Source organism: Panthera uncia, chromosome B1, assembly GCF_023721935.1.
Source record: "Panthera uncia isolate 11264 chromosome B1, Puncia_PCG_1.0, whole genome shotgun sequence".
NCBI classification, from domain to species: Eukaryota; Metazoa; Chordata; class Mammalia; order Carnivora; family Felidae; genus Panthera; species Panthera uncia.
In genome coordinates, this window is record NC_064811.1 from 181,484,615 (window position 1) to 181,495,654 (window position 11,040).

Genomic DNA, 11,040 nt, shown 5'->3' on the forward strand with positions numbered 1-11,040 from the left:
TGAGGTACTACTTCACTTCTACCACGGTGGCTGTAATTTAATGGATAGTATCATGTGTTGGACAGGTTGTGGAGAAACTGGAACCCTCTTACATTGCTGGTGGGAATATAAAATGTATACAGAAATAAAATTGATTTTTATATATCAATTTCTATCCTATAATCTCCAGTCTGTTTATCAGCTCTAAGAGTGTTTTGGGTTGTCCTTAGAATTTTCTATATACAAATGTATTGTTTGGAAAACAATCTCACAGTTTCTCATAGGATGAAACATAGTTATTATATGACCCACAAATTCCACACATAGGTATATGTCCAAGAGGATTGAAAACTTATGTTTACACAAAAATGTGTGCATACATCTTTACATAGAATCCTTATTCATAATATTCAAAAAAATGGAAACTCAAATGTTTATTAAGAGGTGAATGGATAAATAGAGGTGGTATATCCATATTATATGATATTATTCAGTCCTAAAAATGAATGAGCTATGGATTCATACTGCAACAATAAAGAACCTTGAAACAGTATTCTAAATGAATAAGACCCAAGATAAAGGCCACATATTTTGTAGTTCTACTTATATGAAATAATGGGAAGAATCAAAGGGAGAGATTGAAAAAAAATAGGATTAGTTGTTCCCAGGACTGAGGGAAGGGCAAATGAGGGTTGACTGCTAATAGTTAGGGGTTTTCTTTTTGGGGTGCTTAAATGTTCCGGGTGTATATAATAGTGATGGTTGCATGAATATATGAAAAAGCACTGAATTATCTACTTTAAAATGTTGAATTTTATGGAATGACTCTTGCCTCTAAGTTGTTCTCGCCTAGTAGACCATTTTGGTGGACATTTAAGTATTCCTCTACATCTTTACTAACACAAAACTATCAGCAGTTTGGGGTGCTTTGTTTCAGATAGATAAACTTGTGTTACAAGTAGATGCTGTGGGTACTATGTACAGAAAGCCATTTTTTCTTTTTTTTCTCTTTTCTTTTCTCTTCCTTTCCTTTCCTTTCCTTTCCTTTCCTTTCCTTTCCTTTCCCTTCCTTTCCTCTTCTCTTCTCTTCTCTTCTCTTCTCTTCTCTCTTCTTTTCTTTTCTTTTCTTTTCTTTTCTTTTCTTTTCTTTTCACCTTGGTGTTTCCTCAAAGCCTTACCCTTCTTATGGTATTTCTGAAGTACACAGGTAAAAGGAAAGTTTGTATTATGGCCCTTTGAAAGAAAAATTTGGTTAGTTCCTGACAGGGGCCCAAACTGGACAAATAATCCTATATGTAAAGGACAGTTTCATCTTGAGCAGGGCTATTTAAACACAATATAAATATTACTGTTTTAATATTTTATGTGCAAAATAAGGTAGGAAACATTTTTCCTTATGTCTTCTTCGCATAATAATAGTCTTAGTAAAATGAGGAGGGAAATGTATACCATTGTTACTTATTTAATATTTATAATATAAAGTAAAAAACATAGCAAGAGAGATGGGACAAGTTTGATCAGTCCAATGCACTGCTGTGAATTTTAGTGATAAAGTAGCTAATGTCAGGAACAGTAAACTGGCAAGAAAGAGCTGGACATGGTATGATCATTTTGATGATTGTTTTTTTCTCTACACCTCTTATTGTTATGTTTAATTTTGTTGATACATATCAAAATGCTTGCATCCGACTATTCCCCCCAGACACTCTGCTAACATAACATTGCCCGAGGTCCTGACAACTGCTTTTTAAAATATCCATGCACTTTAAATAGGTACTTGGATTTATTTTCTAATCAAATAATAATATACCTGACATGAAACTAGAGTATACAAACATGATGCATCAGGCAGTTTGATTAATCATATATTCCTATGAAGTGGGATTTTTCCAGGAGCACAAAAGAGTTGCTCCTACTTCTTAACATATTCTACACACAAACATAACAATTTATTATGGATTAATCAATGACCGTTAACATATGAAAGATCTTAAAATGTTCCCAGTGAAAAAGCTTCTTTAACTTCCAGAAGTTTACTTAATGTGAAATTTTTTAAAGCCAGAATTCTTGATGATGGTGTGATAACCCCTAGGGAACATATATTTGCAAGGTTGAGTACATAGCATTTCAACATATATCTGTTTTCACAAAACCTGGAGTGTGATGTGCAACAAAATCATGTCATCAAATAAAGTTATGCTGAAAATAATATGAGGGACTACTGTAAAGGACATGAGTCAAAAAGGTTAAAGACCTTTGCCATCTAAGGAATAGATCACTGAAACTGCCTCTAGATATTAGTCTCACCCTCTACCTTCATTCATCTTTTTCATTCTTTATACCTCTGATAAATTGGATATCCTGAAATACTTCTTTTGTAAGACCTATAAAATCTTAAAATAATGATAACATTTAACATTTATATAACATCTTTATGTACATTATCTCATCTAATCTCTACAATAACCCTATATATAAGGCAGGCAGGACAGGTATTATGATGCCTTTAGCAAACAGGAAAACCAAGTCACGGAGATATAAAATTACTTATTAAAAATAGTTCAGATACAAATAAGTTGAAGGTAAAAGTATGGAAAAACACATATCAAGCAGACTGTGATCAAAAGAAATGTGCATTAGCTGTATTAGCACCAAACAAAGTAGACTTCAGGCAGCAAACATCAAAAGGTATATTTTGTAATGATAAAAAGGTCAAATCACCAAGAAGCCATAACAATACTAAGTGTCTATGCATCAAAGCTTCGAAATAAAGCAAAACCTGTTAGAAATTAAAGGAAAAAAATTGGTCAAATTCACAATTATATAATGGATTTTAACACTTCTCTTTCAGTAAGTGATAGAAATAATAGATGGTTAGTAAGAACATAGAAGACCAGAAAAACTCTACCAAACACATTTAAGCTAATTGCATTTATCAAACGCACCATAGAATAGCACAGTAGTACACATTCTTTTTAAGTGCACATGGATCATTCACCAAAGTAGACCTAATCCTGGGCCATAAAACAAGCCTTATTAATTTTTCAAAAATTGAAATTAAACTATGCTTCCTGGACCTAGTAGATTTAATGTGTGTTAAAGAACTTGATCTATAGTTTAAAGCCCCAAAACCAAAAACTTCATGTATAGACAGTTTCACTGGTGAATTTGAAAAAAAAAAAAAAACAAAGATATATTATAAATTCTATATTTATATGACAATATTCTGTATATATTGTATCAAACTTTCCCTGAAAATAGAAGAAATAGGGGTACTTTCCAGTTCATTTTATGAGGGTGTAATGACCTCAGCAAAACCAGAGAAAGACAGTTCAAGATAAACCAACTACAAGACTCTAAATCATTCCTCTTGAGCATAAACACAAAATTTCTCGAAGCAATCTTATTAAAGAGAACCCAGTGACACATAGTATAGATAGTACATCATAGCAAAATATATTTATTTCATCCTATGTGTGCAAGGTTCATTTAACAGTTGAAAATCAAACAATGTAATTTATCATATCAATGTACTAAGTAAGTATAACCATATGATGATTTCAGTAGATGCAGAAAAAAAAAAAAACTTAACCCCATCCATAAAAAGAAATTAACAAACCTCTCAACCAGCTAGGAATATGAGGGAACATTTTCAACATTAAAAAGGGCATCTACAAACAACTTGTGGTTAACGACAATAATAAAGTATATTTATTCACCAGTTAAAAGACATTTAGTTGGTTTTCATTTTTTTGGCAATTATGAATAAAGTTCCTGTAAATATTCACACACAGATTTTGTGTGTATGTACGTATTAACTTCTCATGAGTAAATATCTAGGAGTGGCTTTTCTGTCACATCTGATAAATGCATGTTTAACTCTGTTAGAAACTTCCAAACTATCTTTCAGTTTTCATTCCCACCAGCAATTTCTGAGCATCTGAGGTCTGCATCCTTTCCAGCATTTGGTGGATTATGGATTAACAATCCTACAATATCCCCTTGTCTTTCAGCGTCTTGTAGAGATCCTTGATCCTTGAATCAATCCCTCCAGGAGGGATCTTTATATATTGTGGAAAAGGGATTTCCTGTGAGGTCTAAATTTCTTACGAGGTGTGTGTGACTCTTCTTGCTGGGTTCTTCACCTGATTGCTAGTGGGCATGATCTCTCCTTTCAGGAGGAGCTGCGTTCCCTTTCCCTTAGATAACTCTTGGCTGTTGTCTGCTCATTAGTCATCTGATAACTTTTCCCGTATGGTGACCACGACACTTTGCTGGACATTATTTAACGTAATGAGGAGACTTGGAAACAACTGACAACTGGGAAACCATGAGAGTTCTAGCAGCAGCATAGCCTGCCCTGTTCTGTATCATGTGAAAGGGTGGATTTAAACTTCTACCACACATCCCCTGTGAAAGGCAGGCAGTCACTCGAACAGTAACAGACCTCCTCCTTTAGATGTGTTTGATGCTTTCCTGGAGGCTATAGGTGGTTATTGAATAAGAACAAGAAATAATTTATGCAAATCTTTTCAACTCTCTTCAGAAGATGAAGTATCTTTCCTCAAAGGCTACTCCAGACTCCAAGCAGATAGAAAGTTCCTATCTCTCTTATTGCGGGTTCCTAAGATGCTGTAGCTTATTATACATATTCAGAACATTTACAGATAAAGCAAATGGTGTCATAGAGTACAGGTATTTTCCTTTGTGGAGAAATGTTCACTGCCCCACATTGATAAAACTCTATAGAATCAATTGTAAGCGTAAAAATTATTGATTTGATTCATATTTTAGGGGGAAACTATATGCATTTATAAGTTCTATTACATTTGTTTATGAAGCTGAAAGTGCTTGTTACATTGTTAACCATTAGGGTTATAATGCTGCTACTAACAGTTATGTATCTGACATTTTGTAATACTGCTGGAGACTTTTGAATGCAAAACTTCTAATCTTACAGATGTTAAAAATACACTCAGTAGCAAAAAATATATCGTTTTCAGAATTATCCAATAGTGCCTGAAACTTTCAAATTAAAAACTTCTACTCATACATATATAAAATAGATATATTCAGTAGCAAAAATCTTGATATACTTTTGTGTATCAAACCATGCCATCATCTAAAAGATGGCTATTAGTTTTCCTCCTCCTCCTCCTCCTCCTCCTCCTCCTCCTCCTCCTTTTTTTCTTTTATAAAGAGTAACAGAGACTTGTAAAATACATGGATGAGATGAAGGAGATATCTTTCTTTTTAAATTCTTAGAGGAACTGATGATCATCTTAATATTTCAGCACCATGGCAGTTGAATGCTTCTCTGGCAAAGGACCCCTAAACCTTAGGTTGGTCCAGCAGAGGAATTGTGTTTGTGTTCTCCTGACCAGCAGCAGGAGAAAAGTGGTAGGACAAAAGCAGATGTGAAACGGGAAGAGGCCAGTGCCTTAGTTCCCCTTCAGGCTGTGTGTTCTGTGGTTGTCTTCAGACCTGAAAACAAGTGTTTTGAGTTGTGTGAGAACAAACGCTTTGGCTTCCCCGATAAGCCACATGGAATGTTCATCAATGAACCGAATTGACCACAGTAGAAGTTTCTCCACCAGTAATATTGCAGGGGCATAAGAGGTAAGGTCTGCTCCTACACAGGCACCTTTACTCTTTTTGACTGATACAGCCTCCTTCAACAGTTCACAATTACTAGTAACCATTTGTTCACCAAGTGCAATATCTAACACTGTTTTCCAGTTCTACCATCTTGAAACTCGATTTTCTCTTGGCCTTTATAACATTATACCCACTAAACATTCTTCTATCCAGGTTGCTGTGTCCTTTTGACCCCTGAACATAACGCATTCTTAAAACTCCATCCTTTGTAGCAGTATAATAGTGGAAAGAATGCAGTTTTTGGAGCCACCGCAACTGTGTTTAATGCTGAGATACATCACTTAGTAGCTGGGTGACCTCTCAGAGCCTCAGTTTTCTCAACATCACTTATTTTCATTCTAGTGCACCTCCTTATTTTATGCAGATCTAAGTTTCTGACCTATGCCATTTGCATTCTCTCTAAGGAACTTTATTTTAACATTTCTTGTAGGCAAATCTACTGGCAACAAATTCTCTCTATATTTGTTTGTCAGAGGTCTTTGTCTCTCATTTTTGAAGAAGGGTTTCCCAGGGTACAGAATTCTAGGTTGTTTTACTCCCCTTTTTGGTACATTAAATATTTCACTCAATTCTCTTCTTGCTTGCATGGTTTCTTAGTAGTAAACTCCTAGCCAGTTTGATCAAAAAGAAAAAGGAAATGACCCAACTAAATAAAATCACAAATGAAAGAGAGATCGCAACCAACACTGCAGAAATACAAACAATAAGGAGAGAATATTATGAGCAATTATATGCCAATAAATTAGGCAATCTGGAAGAAATGGACAAATTCCTAGAAACATATAAACTACAAAAACTGAAACAGGAAGAAATAGAAAATCTGAACAGACCTATTACCAGTAAAGGAATTGAATCATTAACAAAAATCTCACAACAAATTAGAGTCCACGGCCAGATGGCTTTCCAGGGGAATTCTACCAAACATTTAAAGAAGAGTTAACACCCGTTCTCTTGAACATGTCAGATACAATTCTTACCTTTGCTTTACTCTAGGCAAGTTGTTTTCCATGCCCCACTTCCCCTCAGCTTCTTGCAGGATGTTTTTCTTATCTTTGATTTTCTGTAATTTGAAAATTATATGCTTAAGTGTAGTTTTTTTGTTATTTATCCTGCTAAGTGGTCTCTAAGCTTCCTGGATCTGTGATTTTTTTTTGTCTGAGGTTAATTTGGAGAAATTCTTAGTTGTTATTGTTTCAAATATTTTTTTTATGTCCTTTTCTCTCTTCTTCTGATATTCCCATCATGCAGACGTTACACTTTGTGTAGTTGACCCACTCTTCTTGGATATTTTCTTCTGTTTTGTTGTCCTTTCCAGTCTTTTTTTTTTTTTTTTCTATTTTGCTTTTCAGTATTGGAGGTTTCCTTTGAGATGGCCTCAAGCTCAGAGATTCATTCTTCAGCCATATACAGCCTACTAGTAAGTCCATCAAAGGCATTCTTCATTTCTGTTAGAGCTTTTGATTTCTAGCATTCCTTTTTCATTCTTAAGATTTTCATCTCTCTGCTTACATTGCACATCTGTTCTTTCATGCTGTCTACTTTACCTGAAACAATCACTAGCAGAATAATCATAGTTGTTTTGAATTCTTGGTCTAATAATTCCAGCATTCCTGAGATATTCTTTTCCTATTGTACATTCTTGGCACCTTTGCTGAGATCACTTTGCTGTAAATGCATGGAATTATTTCTGGGCTGTCTATTCTTCTGTTCCATCGTGTCTATTCTTATGCCAGTATCATAGTGATTTAATAGTTCAAACAGTTTGGTTTTGTTTTGTTTTGTGGAGAAGGTTTTTTTCTCTACATCATGTCATTTGAAAATACTAACAGTTCTACTTCTTCCTTTTCAACTTGCATGTCTTTTATTTATTTTTCTTGCCTAATTTCCGTGGTTAGGACTTCAAATAGTTTGTGGAATAAAAGTGGTCAGAGTGGGCACCCTTGTCTTGTTCCTGATTCTAATGAAAAGCTTTTAGATTTTACTTTTGAATATGGTGTTAGCTGTGGGCTTATCATATATGACCTTTATTGTGTTAAGGTATGTTCTCTCTATATCTGCTTTGTTAAAAGTTTTTATCATAAGTAGGTAGTGAATTTTGTCAAATGCTTTTTCTGCATCTATTGAGATGATCATAATATTTTATTCTTCATTTTGTTAATGTGATGTATCACACTGGTTGATTTACAGATGTTAAACAATCCTTGCATCCCTGTAATAAATCCAAGTTGATCATGGTTTATAATCCTTCTATTGTTGTATTGAATTTGGTTTGCTCATATTTTGTTGATCATTTTTGTGTCTATATTCATCACATATATTGGGTTGTATTTTTTTTTTTCTGGTGACATCCTTAGAGGCTATCTTTTTAAATACTCTCTGAGAAACTGTAACTAATTTAGGACAGTAGTGGACCTAAGAGGTACAAGTGGCCACTTGTCTTTGACATCTTCTGTGCCTTGTCTTCATTCACTTGCTCTTAATTTTGCTCTAACTTTGGTAAAGCAGCTAAATACGGATATTTAGCCCGATGATATTTTGTCTCAACTGCACTAGATATTTTTTGCCATCCAATACCACTGTGTGAGACCACTGTAGAATTCTACTCAGACAATCTGAGGCATGCACTAACTTTGGAATAAAAACCCTTGGGGAAGGGACACTTGGGCGGCTCAGTTGGTTAAGCATCCAACTATGGCTCAGGTCATGATCTCGAGGTTCGTGAGTTTGAGCCCCACGTCAGGCTCTGTGCTGAAAGCTCAGAGCCTGGAGCCTGCTTTGGATTCTGTGTCTCCCTCTCTCTCTGCCCCTCCCCCACTCATGCCCTGTCTCTCTCTGTCTCTCAAAAATGAATAAATGTTAAAAAATTTATAGAAAAAAAGTTGGGGAAATCCTCATCTAATAGAATACAAAATTAGTAGCTGAAAGTTTCCGTTATTCCATGTTTCAGTCAGACAAATGTTAATTTATGAAACACATCTTACATGTTTTAGAGTTCCCTGAAGGAAATGTGTCTAGCTGCCCAGGTGACCAGGATTATCTTTGCATTGCCTTTCCTTTTCCCCCATTTTACTCTTCCTGCTCCACTCAAAACCTGTCCCCATAGCTTGCTTCCCATAGTAAACTACATGTATGCAAACCTGTAGCCCACATTTTGCTTTGTGGTAGGGTGGGATGAATCCAAACTAATACATCTATGAATAAGATGGCCATAAAACTCATTTTCTAAATCTTTAAGAGTGAAAAGAGGCACTAATTAATAATTAGGTAAGAAAAACTAGTATAAACAAGGACTGTCATAAGCAAATAGGGACACATGGTCACCCTGTCTGGAAAATACAAATATCAGGTATAAAAAATAACAAATTTATAGACTTGAAATTATCAACATAAATATGGAAAATAATAAAATGAATGAAATATCAATGTAATGTAACATAAACAAGACTAATTAAAAATTTTTTAATGTTTATTTTTGAGAGAGACAGAGACAGAGTGCAAGCGGGGGAGGGGCAGAGAGAGGGAGACACAGAATCTGAAGCAGGCTCCAGGCTCCAAGCTGTCAGCACAGAGCCCGATGCAGGGCTCGAACTCACGAACTGCGAGATGATGACCTGAGCCGAAGTCGACACTTAATCGACTGAGCCACCCAGGCGCCCCAACAAAATTAATTTTTAAAGTGACTGAACTATAATATTTTATTCCTTTATCTACATACCAATGTCCACTTAAACAAATTTCCACATTGTCAAAAAGGACACAGGATTTGAAGCTCTTATACTCTGAAAGCATTCTGATTACTAGTAGATTTCCTTTTGTAATGATAGGATATCATAAGAAATATTTACACTGACCACTGAGTCAATGGTCCCCGTAATACTTTTGTGCCCAGCGTTGAATTAGAGGACTTAATTATTAAAAACAACAACAAACAAAAAACAACAGCAAGAACAAAATAGCCCTTGGGGAAAATTACCTATTCTCCCCTGTATCATTCTTTTCTCTTAACCTGTAAACCCTTGGAAGGAAGGGACTATGTATTTAATTATTTGTAAATAGTAAGAATTTCAGAATGTGCAAGAGAAGTTATTTTCTGTTGTTACATTATTAGAGATTCTGTATTCATAAGATCCTGGTAAATCTCATGTGAGACCCAAAGATGAGATATATTGGAGATTGTAACCAATATTTCGAATTAAACTCTTTATCAAGTCTAAGAGACAATGTATAAATGCTAACCCTTAATATCCATAGAATATTTTAGGGAGAAAAAAAAAACTCTGAGGGGAAAATAAATCCCAGTAATATTGGTTGGATATCAACGGATTTATTTTTATCCATAGAGTGAGTTCTTTCTGCCCGTCTGCCCAATACAAGTATGTATATACATGTGTGTGTGTGTGCACGTGTGTGGAGGGAGCTAGAATAATGCTGGTAGCAATAGTACCACCTTCAGGAATGGAGACAATGCTTATGGTAAGTGAACAGATGATGTAACCAAGTTTCAACAGGAACCACAACTACCACATTAAAGTGGCCATATCAGTATGATGGATAGGAATTCCATTAGGTTCTGGAAATATCCCAGAAAGAACAACGTGTTTGTGTGTGTGTGTGTGTGTGTGTGTGTGTGTGTGTCTGTGTGCAGCCATAATCATCCTTTAGAGAAAATGTGTAATAATGTGTAATAATTCTCTTCAGAGGAGGATGCGATTAGTAAAGGTGACGTTCTTATCTTTACATTGGTGAAAACTCAGCCAGAGAGCATCATTACGTGTTCCTGGAAAATACACACTAGTACCAGAAACTCTGCCAAGACTTAGCACTGTGTTCTTTGTATACAGTTCTTTGTATATAGTATATGCTTATAAAAAGTTACTGATAAGGAGGATATTGGAGTAATATTAGCTCATTAGAACAACGAAACAAATAATATTACTTTCTAGGATATATGCCAGAAACAAATATATTGCTTAGTATACTATTTGCCTGGATTGTAACAAAGTGATACAGAAGCGACCTAGAATATCTGGATCCTTAAAGAAAGAAAGAGAAAGAACAGTTTTAGGAACAGACAGAGAGATACTTACAAATGGTGAGAGGAATAAGAAAACTGGAAACATCCACTATAAATGCATTCGGAATATATGCCAAGGTACAGTTGCCATACTACCTACATTTGATTGCATGCTAAGGAAAATGTTACAACATTACAAAGTCATTAATCTGAATTCATCAAAGCAACAACTAGTAGACCTAGTCAGTACCAGTATACCAAAATAATAATACTCTTCACTCATAATCTCCCAAGGGGGCATTAGAAATTCAAGTTATATTGGTAGCAGGGGCTGGAAGCAGACAAACAAAAGATTGCCAAGTGTAGTAATTGGAATTTTCTTAATGACT